Genomic DNA, 12,986 nt, shown 5'->3' with positions numbered 1-12,986 from the left:
GGAATTCCATCATATCAGAACTTGCCTGTGCTTAAGTTTCCCGGGGTGGTGTTCACTCTCCCATTTCCTGAGGTTATGAGTGAAGAAGGGATGCAGGGAAAGAAACTGGGCTAGAGAGAAGGGAAAATTATTAGGAGGTAGTTCAGAAATATTGACTTTATTATACTGAAATATTATATGATGCACACTTATTTACTTAACATAATGTTCATAATTTTCACATTTTTAAAAATATTTATTCATTTATTTGACCGAGAGAGAGAGCGAGAGAGAGCGAGCAAGAGAGCACAAGCAGGCAGAGCAGCAAATAGAGGGATAGGGAGAAGCAGGCTTCATCCCAGGGACTCCATCCCAGGACCTGGAATCATGACCTGAGCCGAAGGCGGATGCTTAATGACAGAGCCACCCAGGAACCCCCATAATTTTCACATTACTAATACTTAACATGATTTTATGACTTCACAATATTTCATCAGACAGCAATAGATAAATTTTACTGAGTGCTTGTACATGGTAGACACTGTTCCAAATACTTATAGTATTATCTCATTAATCCTCTTAATATTTTGAGATGGGTATTATTATTCACATTTCATAGATAGGAAATCCAAGGTAAAGGGAGATTAAATTAAAATTCAAAGATGCACAGTTCATAAGTGAGAAACTGGAATTTGAATGTAAGCATTCTGATTCTAATGCCCTTTCCTCTTTTCCACGAGGCTCTACTACAATATTATTTATTCATTCTGCACTTTTTGTTGGGTATTTAGGCTTTTACATTTTTCTGCTGTTTTTATACAGAAATCCTTGTATATATTCATGGTTTTCAATAGCAAAAAATCCATAAATTGTTTTATCAAATTTTATGGATCTTTTTGGGATTTCTGTATTTTGCAAATCACCTCTGAAAATATGTTTTAATTTATTTTCATAAGCTATGCATTAGGTTGACCATTTAAAAAACCATCAGCAACTAAGGATTCATAGTTTAACATGTATTTAGTGGCTTTATATTTTTTGTTTTATTATTCTTTGCCTATTTTTAGTTGGGCTTTTCAAATTATGAGTGTGCTTTTTATATATTAATGATAAGCTATTATTTTATATGATGGATATATTTTAACCTTTTACATTTATATTTTAATTAGCTATTTTGTTGCTTATAGGAAAGTTGTAGATTTTGCATATTTATTTTATAACTGTCCTCTTTACTAGATGAGACAGAGATATTGTGAAAATAGTATAAAATGAGAGAATAAAGGGAAGCTATGATAATAAGGTTAGAATTTATTACAGTATTGTATGGGTTTTTAAAAATTCAACACACAAAGTAGCATTGGATATATAATGCAAAAATAGAATGATGCAGAGTAGTTTCAAGATCCAAAGTTCTAAGCAGATCTGCAAGGAATAATATGGAGAATCTATCACCGCAACTAAGGAAGAAAGAATAAAACTTGCAACAGAGCTGTGATTTAATGCTGGGTAATAAAACCAGAAATATTTAGATTTCTCCTATTTAGGGGTCAGAGACTGAGCAAATGTGTACTGGCAGGCCACAAGGGCCAGGGAACTGATGATTAAGCTGAATCCACCTTAATTTAATCACATCATATCCAATCAAATAGGTGGGGAAAAGTGGGTAATAGCATTTATATAGATTTGCATGTAAGAAAACCAAATGAAGAGGTGGCACAATTATGGACTTATTTATGTAATGCAAAGTAAGCCTTTAGACTGAAAATCTCGGAGTTCGTTATCTTTTGAGAAATTGGCATATCTACCTTCATTATAGAACCTCACTTATATAAAACTAACCTTAGAAACATTATTAATACTTGGTATCTGATTATGTAAATGTGTTAACATGACCCTAACATTGCTTCCACTTTTTCAATTCCTGACTCTTTCTGCTAATCAATCATTTCAGATTTCAAATTTTGTTTTATATTAATGAGAACATTTTTAAAATAGTATTTACCTATATGGATAATATTTGAAATGTGTGAATGTCAGAAAAATTTAATTAATGCCACAGAGAAATTAACAGAGAAGGTAATTCCACCTTTGGAAGCCGTCAATGACAGACTTGGTGGCCTTTATCATTCCAAGAACCAATTATGATTTTTTTAAATGATACATGACTGTTTTGATGGGTATAGGAGAAAGATAATAACTTCAACCCAGACTGGTCACTTCGAAGCCAAATTGTCACAAAATATGTTTAGCTATTTTTTCTCATGATAAAAGATTTAATTATAAAACTTAGATTAATCTTAGGATATTTTGTGTCAATTTTCTTTTCCTTCCCTGTCTCACTAAATGGAACTCTTATTCTTAAAAATCTTTCTTTGTTCTCTTTAAGATGACCACATGACTAGAAAAGGAATTTCTAAGGTACTCTAAATTTCCTCATTGCACTATGCTATAAAGTTCATTTACCCAGTTCTTTTAAGATCTATAATAGTGCCACACTAAATAGTCCTTTTGGTCAAACATTAAATGAAATAATGCTTCACCTTTTACTTCTTGCCTATAGAATACCCTGAAGAGTGGTAACAAAAATTATTTTCTGTGTGCAGTATCTGGTTGTCATGAGTAATTTATAACTTAGCCAATGAAAGTGGTACCAGTTTACGTAGTTTATTCATGTAGAGATTACTAAATTACCAAAAGCTGAACAGTCTTTTTAAAGTAAGTGTGTTGTCTTCAGACATTTCACTTTACCATTTTTTAAGAATTTTACAAGAACATCTCTCAATCAAACCAGAAATTATAACCCAAATCAGCATAATCTGAGGATTTTATAGCCTCTAAAAAATGTGTTATTTACTATTAACTCCGTTGAGCTATCCCCAAATTCTCACTTTATGCAGAAGAAAACATCTGGTCACTATTTCATTGCTGAAGATAATTAGCCTCCAGTTTTCACAAATTGTATTTTCACCTATGCCCTTGCAAAGCCCAGGGACTGCCGACTCGTCCAATTACTCTGACCCATCTACCTAGGTGAATGAAAATGGAAAGCAGTTCTTTCCTGTAAGAAATTAACCCATCACCTGCTAACCTCTAAGGTTGTATCTCAGCAGCTATATAGGCTGTCATTTAAAATTTGGTTTCTTACAATAAACCCACAAATGCCCAGTTGGTCACTATTATTATCAAGAAATATTGATACCTGTTATATAGTATATTTACACTGTTGAAGAATGTCAGAGCAAATTTCTTCTGAAATCATACTTCACACTACAATGGCAATGGCATAACTCCGCTACTTCTGTAATTTATAGTTCCATTCCTAGTTTTATTCATAGGAAAAGAAGATCTTAAGTATAATTGAAGAAGGATTGGACTGTTACTTTATATTTTATGCATCTCAAGCACTTCTGCTTCAGCTGTGTAAATATATTTCCTAACCCCTTCCAGCCTGTCCCTCATCCTCATACCCACTGACAGTGGAAAATACATTTGTTTACATTAGGTTTTGGTTTTGAAAAGCTTTGTAACATAAAAGAAAGAAGCATTCCTGAACATAATAGAGACTTAAAGTTTGCTCAGTGATAGAAAGAGAATACTTCTCAACTTTTTGAGAAAATGTAAATTAGAGAATGAGAAGATATGACAGCTGAACAATCAAAGATAAAGAAGTTGTCCAGGAAGCCTTCCCTAGAAGAAAAGTAATATATATTTGTGATCATAACTCACACCATACAAATCAGCAAGTGAGAGCAGTCTGAGAGCAGCACTGATGATTCAGAAGTGAGAATAAATTGTTAGAGAACCTGCTTGTGGTCTAAAAATGACAAATCATCCTGATTAGTACAGTGTATTACTTGAGAATCTGAAATGTTTTTGTTCCATCTAGAAACTTGCTATATGTGATGATTTTTTAATAAATACCTATTTTCTGTAAGCTAATATTGGAAGAACTGTTCTACACACCATTTTGACTCTGTCAAACAAACTAATTACCATTTCCCCCACATTGTCTCACAAATATTCCCTTGGCCTAACACATTGCCCTGTAGGTAGATAATGTCTATTGAATTGAATGATGTAAAGAATGTATAGAGTCCCGTTTTTCAGAGCTAGCAGCAATATGAACATGTGACCTCATTTTTCTAGATGTTATTTCCCACCATGCCTAAAACTGGTATCCCCTAAATATGCATGGACTGGTTTCTTCACCTCTCCACAAAAGCACCTTGCACCTGTTTGATTCCATGCTTAATAAACCATTGTCACTCTGCTTTCATAAATTCTATCCATTTCTCAAAGTCAATTTTAGGCCTCACTTTCTTAATGAAGCCTCCTTTCATTTATCTTGCCCTCATTGATCATTCCTTTCAGTGCCTACACCTGTAATGCATAACATCCAACCTAAATGTTGATATATGGGTATAATATCTGGCACCATACACAGTTGTCCTTGTGAATTAGTCTATACAAATAATATAAAATATTATATAACTGAAAGATCAATGTCATGTCTTTAATTTCTTATGTACATTCATATTACCTAGTGAACCATTGAGAATATAATAAGCCTACAATAACATTTACAGACAGAAAGGGATATGCAATCACACATAAAACATATCTAGCAGTTACATTACCTTTTTTTCCCAAAATTCTACATATTTTTCTATTATTGGTAGGTTCCATGGACACATTCAAGAATAAATTTAAGCATTGCAGAAAGCACTGGAGAGAGACTAAGAGGTAGAGTGAAAATATCAGCAAGGTACCCCTCAACCAATTGGCAACATATATTATCTTTGGGTGCTTTAAGATTTTATATAGTGCATTTAGAGGATGCTAGAGTTTTGGATCTTGAGTCATGAATCACAGATCATTTCAGTATGGCTCATAATAATGTTCAAAATGACTCTTTATTGAACTAAATAATGTTATGTCCCAAAGAAAAGAGTATGTACAGTGTGAAGAACAGAGTTCAGAGACTTTACAACTATTCATTTTTGAAGAAATATAGCTATAATAATGACTAAAAGATTTTATTGACAGAAGTGATGATTAGAAAAGTCATAAACCAAGACCTGTAAGATAATTTACTTCTGGAGTATTGAAATCTTATTTCATGCTTGTTTGTTGTTGTTTGCTTGTTCACGCTTGTTTTGCTTAGTCACTGTGTTTTTGAGGATATGCAAATTGCACCTAAAAATAATCCCAGAACCTGTTTACTTTTAGTTGGCAAAGAAAAAGAATAGGAGCTTCAGCGTGAGCTGCTTCCTTGCAAATAGTAATATTATAAATGTAATATCAAGCTTATATAATCACCTTTGCAGAATAAAAGATTTTGATTCCTTCTCTTATCAAATTTAAAGTTCACAGTAAAAAATACATATCCTTGCTTGTGTAAATATATTCTTTTAAGTTCTAATTTAAAATTAGGGTGAAATACTTAAGCTCATTGCTCTCATTCATTGAAAATGAGCCATAAACATATTTTAACTTTTTTCTATTGCCCCTAAAAGTCAAAAGAATAAAGACAACAAAGTCAATCAATTATTTGATTAAAAAGTAAAAGAACATTTTTTTTTAAATCTCAGGGCTAGCATCAGCCTTCTGTTAGTACTCTCAGGTACCCTGATAATCCTGAGCAACTAACGCATGTAATCTCATCAAATGATCCATACAGTCTCTCTGTAAACTAAGGAAATAACCTAACCATCTCCAGCCTGAACTTGGTCCCTCAACTTAAAATGAGCTGAGGCATCTGGAGCTGAGATGACAGAAGCAGAGCCTGCTTTTCATTGATGAGAGCACTCAGACTCCAGGGACCCTGAACTAGCCATTCACCCCCCACAATCTTTGCTTAACTCATGGAATATCTAAAAAGATATAGAGTAGCTATGGGTATTAGAGCCAAAACTTATGTAAAACATATCCTAGTTCCAGTGTTGGGATCAGAACACAAACCTGTTTTATCAATGCCTCTCACCGTCTTCCTTCCTCCCATATCACAGACTTTCAGAGCATCACAGGTCTTTGCTAACAGATATTAATACCTCAGACGACTATGACCTCTACTCTGAGGTGTCTTCTGAGTCTTCTGACAACCTGACCATACCATAACCTATAGTGTGTAGTGCCCTGCCCACTCCGTTTCCCAGGAATATCTTATGATATTGAAGAAAATCTAGTAGAGAATTTCATTCAAACTTTGTCATGACATAATTCCAGGTTTCATATCCTGGAAACTGGTTTAAACTTGAAATACCTTTCAGTAGGCAATGGAAAGGACTAACAGAGAATCACAGGGAAAATAATGCTCCCAAACAACTCCCTCTCAATTATACTTCTTTCACAAAACACACTCTATCCTTCTCTAAGATCTTCCCTTTTTCCTCTTCTTAATCCTCTCAACAGAGGGATACTATTCTGTTGTGTCAAATTCCAGAGCACCATGTGGCTGTATTTACAAGTGGAAGAAGTTACTATTTTGAAAATTTATGTGTGGACTTCTCCTTCTGATTTTTGTTGACCATGTGCTGTGGGATTAGTAAGCTATAGCAGAGCCCCCTTAGCACCCTGCCGCCAAGCATTCTCTTATTTCCTCTATCTCCAGCCTGCCACTTAAGTTCTGGCTATTCTACCTCCAGTTATATGTCCAATTATATCCTTACTTCTAGTACCTTTAGATCAGATTCTCTTAATTTCTTAGCCAAATTATACCTATGACCTCCTAAGTGGTCGATCTGCACCTGATATTTTCTCCAATTTTTTTCATTGCAATCAGAGCAACTCCCATGCTTAAAATCTTTTAATAGCTCCTGTTGTCTTCAAGATAAAATCTGCATTCTTTAAATATGGGTTCCAATGCCTTCAACTTCTATTTGCTATTCACTCGTCCAGACTTTTTTTTTTTGGTAACTCTTTGCTCATATTCTTTTACCACAGTAGGAAGAGGGAGTTACAGAAGCAAGTAGCTTATGATACATTTATTCATTTTATTGTAGGAACACGGTCAGAGTAACGAAGAAGGTGGGTGGTCGTATCTGTTCCTGTTAACTGGACCCAAGCATCTGAAAATTCTTGAAAGTGAGATATTACATTGAAGAAGTAAATTAATCCTGCTTTCACTGCCTACTCTAACAGTAGCCAGTTCCTACAGTCAGACTTTTTTCAGTTGCATTTTCAATTTTCAATTAAATCACAAAATTACATTTCACAGCAAGCCTTCATGTGCTTTGAAGTCTAGGTTAGTACCCTTCTTGTATAACTGACTATATATAGCTAACATAGCTGACTTTACTTCAATAGCAGTTGCTAATCTTATAGTTACCTATTTAACCAGTTTATTGCATAGAACAAACTTATTAAAGTACAATTTTAAAACATTTATTTCAACCTATTTACTGCCTTCAGATGTCTTCTGCTAGATCTCTTTCACTGCCTTTTGGCTATATCTCAGGCAGATCCTGTAGCTTTGCATTCATCCCCAGCTATAAGAATCACCTCAAATTCAGATAACAAAAATTCTAGCCTCAACTACTTTCATTGAATTCAAAGCTGTTTTCCTCCCCTGGCTTAGGCCTGACTCTGAGGTTGGGGGACATGTAGTGAAGAATGGGGCATGGTCCACTTTTCACTTCTCCCCTCATTGTTCTTCCAGTTTTAGAGAGGAAAGGATTACAGAGAAAATGTAGAGACTTATGAGAGTGAGGCTGTTGTAATTTGGCTGGTGTTACCTTCTGTTATGTCAGGCATCTGCGTGCCAACTCTCTGATGTCATTGTGGTTTCTTCTGAGATTCCCTTTGCCGACTTCGTACTGTTCTATGCCATTCCCTGACACACAGGAATCACTCTTCTGAGATACAGCTACTCCCATCTCAGCTTTGTTCCTACCTCCCGTAGTTTGCCTCCAGTCTTTTTTTGTTAGGTTCCTCTCAGCCATGCAGGCAATCCTCAAGACAGCTCTTGGCCTTCTTCAGTGTCTGTATGGCTCACAGGAAATATCAAACACCCTGTCACAGCCAGTATTAGAAGCACCAGCTACTCCCTGTGTGGCTCCCTTCTTCTCCTGCTTTAATAGGCAGCTCTAGCCAGACCTCGCCATACTTCTCTGAGTGAGGCAGAGCCGCCACATTCTAAAGGCACATGTTAAGCCCTTCCAACTTCTCTATCACCGTGATTCATAAAGACTAGAACTGTGTGAGTCATAAACACCAGTATTTTAGTACCTGATGCATAATAGGCATTGAGTAAGTATTTGTTGCATTAATAAATGAATGAATTAGTATTGATCTAGCAGAGGGAAACCAAAAAGCCAAAACTGTCTGACAGTCTCTGGAGAGTACTTTGATAATTTTTATCAGAAACCTTTAAAAAATTCCTTTTCCTGGGGGGGCACCTGGGTGGCTCAGTTGGTTAAATGTCTGCCTTCGGCTCAGGTCATCATCCTGAGGTCCTGGGATTGAGCCCTGTGTGGGGCTCCCTGCTCAGTGGGGAGTCTGCTTCTCTCTCTGCCCCTCCCACTTGCTTGTGCTCTAACTCACTCTCTATCTCACTCACTTTAAAAAAATCTTTAAAAAAATAAAAATAAAAAATTCATTTTCTTTGACCTAGCAATCCAAATTCTAGGAATTTATCGTAAGGAAGTAACTGGACAAATGCTCATTGATATGGGTACAAGGATGAGCGATGTCTAACATTAACAAAATGAAAATCATCTATGTGCTCAGTAATAGTGCATGGTTAAAATAAGTTATGGTTTATTCAGACATTTGGGATATTACTCTGTCATTAACTTTTTTATGTATGTAGATGTATATTTATTGATATGGAAATGAGGCTTGAAGCAGAAAATGACAATCTGGGAAAGAAAGAAAGAAAGAAAGAAAGAAAGAAAGAAAGAAAGAAAGAAAGAAAGAAAGAAAGAAAGAGAAAGAAAGAAAGAAAGAAAGGGAAAGGAAGGAAAGAAGGAAGAAAAGCAAAGCAAAGCAAAGCAAAGCAAAGAAAAGAAAAGAAAAGAAAAGAAAAAAGAAAAGAAAGGAAGGCCGTGAACAGATTAATTTATTAAACCATTACCTGCTACACAATCCAAGTGCAAATAAAATGTTGCAACATTTTAGGACTTAAGTATCAAGCTAAGATAATAGCACTAAGAGCACACAGATCCTTATGTTTCAAAGACCATTGACTATTCTAGCAAATTGCTTGTTTATAAATCTGACAAATCTTTGCCAAGACCGTTCTTGCTAACTTCTGCCATAAAACCATCCATAACTAACTCCAGTTCCTGAAATCCTGTGAGTACCCTTCCCCCTAACTTCCGCATTTAAGACAGACTGAAACTCTGTCAAAATGATGTCCCTTGCCCAGCGTGTACAGTAAACCCAGCTTTGCATATTCAATGATTCAGTTTATAAGATCAACAGAATAACTTAATTTGCTCAATTCTTTCCTTTTTTAAACTATAATATAGAAAAATTTTAGTCTGAGTATTTTCATGCTATTTTTTTTACCTTCATTTGGAGTATCTGTGTGATAAATACCTTTTAAATTATGAAATAAGTTGTCTCAACTTATGAATATTCTGAAATTTTCAGCAAATTAAGATTTGAATTATAGCCTTATCAATTTTATTTCATTCCCAGAATGAATATATCTATTTTTTTGTTTTTTAAATATATCTAATTTTTTAAAAAGGTTCTTTATCAAAATATTCTTCCCACAAATCACAATAATTAAAGATATTTAAAAAATAAATCTTGTGTGCCATCAGAGGTCATGTTTCTTTGGGTACTCCATAGGTTTTATGAAGATGAGCTTGTTTGCAAGCTCTGTCTTTACAAATTTTATTTGCCATCAATCATCAGAACCTGAAGTTTAGCATTCCCTTTTTGGAATACTTTGATTAAAGATTTCCAAAGAAGTTTGAATAAAATATAATCAAACTTTATAAGACAAATTCATATTAAAGTTGAATGGCTTTTTACGACGTCTAGTTTGATTTAAAAGTAGAGATTCAAAGGCTTTAATACCTGTAAGATTTCATTTTATGGTGGTTGACAAAGAGAACTATGTATTCAGTCTGAAGTGTCATTTTATTTGTTTTGTTTTGGTTTTTTTTGAAGATTTTATTTGTTTTGGAGAGAGAGTTAGAGTGGGGTGAGGGGGGGCAGGAGGAGAGAAGAGGGAAAGAATCCGAAGCAGACTCCATGCTGAGCATGGAGCCTGACGCCGGGCTCCATCTCATGACCCTGAGATCATGACCTGTGCTGAAATCAAGAGTCAGATGCTTAAGCAAATGACCACCAGGAGCCCTTCAAGTATCATTTTATTCAATTTTAACATCATCACATTTAGTGGTTCCCTTACTACAACTAATTGTAAGTGTATTTTTAATATGTTTTTATAAGCTTTTTTACTGTGGTAAGAACACTTATCGTGATTTCTATCCAGCCAATTTTTAAGTGTACAATACAGTATTGTTAACTGCGGACACTATGTGGTACAACAGATCTCTACAATTTATTCATCTCGTGTACCTGAAACTTTATACCAGTTAAACAGAACCTCCCCATTTCCCCTTTCTTTAGTCTTGGCAACCACCATTCTACTGTCTATGAGTTTGACTATTTTAGATACTTTATATAAGTGGAAAGTGGAATCATGCAGTTTTGGATTTTGGGGGGTTTTTTGTTTGTTTTTTGTTTTGCTTGTTTTTCTTTTTTTGTTTATTGTTTCGTTTGTTTTTTTGTGTGTTTTTTGCTTTTGTGATTTTTATGATTAGCTTATTTCACTTAGCATAATGTCCTCCAGGTTCATCCATGTTATTGCATATGGCAGGGTTTCTTTCCTTTTTAAGGCTGAATGATATTTTACTGTATGTATATACCACGTTTTCTTCATCCATTCGTCCGTCAAAGGACATTTCAGTTGTTTCCGTATCTTAGCTATTGTGAATAATGCTGAAGTGAACATGGCACTGTGGATACTTTTTCTGAGTAAATATTTCCATTATTTTCAGATAAATACTTAAACAGAATTGCTGGATCATATGGTAGTTATATTTTTAATGTTTGAGGAACCTCCATACTGGTTTCCATGGAGGTTGAATCCTTTTACATTCCCACCAACAGTGTGCTTAATTTGGTAATAACATATTTTTTACATTATTCTGTGCTCCAGAAAACTTTGTATTCATGTTATCATTACAAAATAAATAATATTATATTCACTGTTTACTATTTTAACTGAATTCGTAATAGGAATAAAAATAAGATCTGATGCTCTGAACCAGATAGAATGAATTTCCAAAAACTTCACTTTGATTTTACTAGCAAGATGAAAAATTAAGATGTGGTTCAAATTGAGTTAAGTGATCTTCTACTTAAAGCATTTGATAACACTGAAAGGAAAAAACTCCTATCATTTTAATTCTATTTAATTCTACTTTTCATGCATAAATGAAAAAACCTGGCTTGAAAATGAGTGAAATTAATTTAGATACTCTGAGTAGTCATTTGATCTAAGTGAAGAGTCGGTATTCACAGAATGGTAACATCATCCACCTTCTCCATCTACATATCTTAAATTATCATTTTTAGTCTTCTCTAACGACTCAGTTTTGAAGTAGATACTGATACTTCTCTGGTAGATTTATATCTTGTTTTTCTTGTGTTTAATGTTATTTTTGGACCTCCATAGTAGATGGCAAATGTTAATACACTTTTCATGCAAATCACGTATATCTTCATCAACCTTATTGAGAAATAGAAATTAATACTTATTTTTTGTTAAATAGGCATTTTTTATACTGAGCTAATTGATGCAGAAAGGGCTAATTTGAAAATTAAAAAGCATGGCCAAACAATAAACAGATAGTTGTAGATTTATAACATGCAATATATCATAAAGCCACTCAAGCAAGAGAATTCAGACTACTCTCTATACACACCAGAGCAGGATTGCTCAACCTCTGTCTCACATATTTATATTTTATAAATTCCTGCATCTCGCAGGCCATGGCCTAACTAGCTCCTACACCAAGTAGCTGGCAAGGATGATAGAGTATAATACTTCTACAAACACAAAACACTGGAAGGAGTCACTTGTTTCTGGTTCCTCACGTTGGAGAGCATTCGTTGCATGCTATCCTTGAAAAGGAGAAGTTGGTAACATTGTACCTGGGAAAGGTTGGGAAAAGAGAGAGGGTTATCATTGGCCATCTCTTGGGTTTAATCATGACTTCAAGTACGAACTGTCACTACACTAGAAGAGACTTACCAGACAAGACACTGGCAGAAGGTGGCAATCTAAAGAGGAGGTATGCCAAAGAAGTAATAGACTATTTTAATGTAAATATTAATCACAATACTTCATTATGCAGGAAATATCTGGGATAAATTCTAAAACACCTGTGACCCTGTTAGCAGAATGGGACAATAGTTTCTCTAATTAAAGACTTATATGTAAGGCACAAATTAAAAATTCTAGAAGAAAATGTAGAAAAGTATTTATGACTCTGGAACACAGACACATTTATCAAAAACAGGAAAGCATGAATTACAAAGAGAATTTGGTAATAAATAAAACAGACTCAAAAGAAATGGTGAAAATGTAACACAGACAGCAGAAAGATATTTTCAAAATATATAACAGATAAATTTGGGATATTCAGACCATATAAAAACTCCTGCAAGCTATACTTAAAAAACAGCAACAAACACACCAATTTAAATTGGCTAATATATATATTACATATATGAATAATGGTAGAAGAAACATAACTGTCAACTAAACAGGTAAACATATGAAAAGATACTTAACTTCACTAGCAGTGAGGGAGATGCAGTTTTTAAAAGTCTGACAATGTATGAGAATATGGGTAAATTCATATATAGGACTTCTCATATATAACTGGTGTAAACTGGTATAGCATAATTTGGAGCATAATTTGAAAATACCTATAAAAGTTGAAAATGTACATGATCAGTGTTCCAACATTTCTTCTATT

At 34.3% G+C, this 12,986-nt stretch overlaps 1 long non-coding RNA gene across 1 annotated transcript in view; it reads left to right on the top strand.

Annotated features, from left to right (window-relative positions):
* Window positions 1-12,986, top strand: part of LOC103659009 — a 168,716-nt gene that overhangs the window by 65,938 nt on the left and 89,792 nt on the right. The gene's annotated exons all lie outside the window — the stretch shown is intronic.

Source organism: Ursus maritimus, unplaced genomic scaffold (assembly GCF_017311325.1).
Source record: "Ursus maritimus isolate PB19 unplaced genomic scaffold, ASM1731132v1 scaffold_3, whole genome shotgun sequence".
Taxonomy (NCBI): Eukaryota; Metazoa; Chordata; class Mammalia; order Carnivora; family Ursidae; genus Ursus; species Ursus maritimus.
Note: the sequence above shows the minus strand (reverse complement) of the source record. Positions and strands in the feature narration are given on the sequence as shown.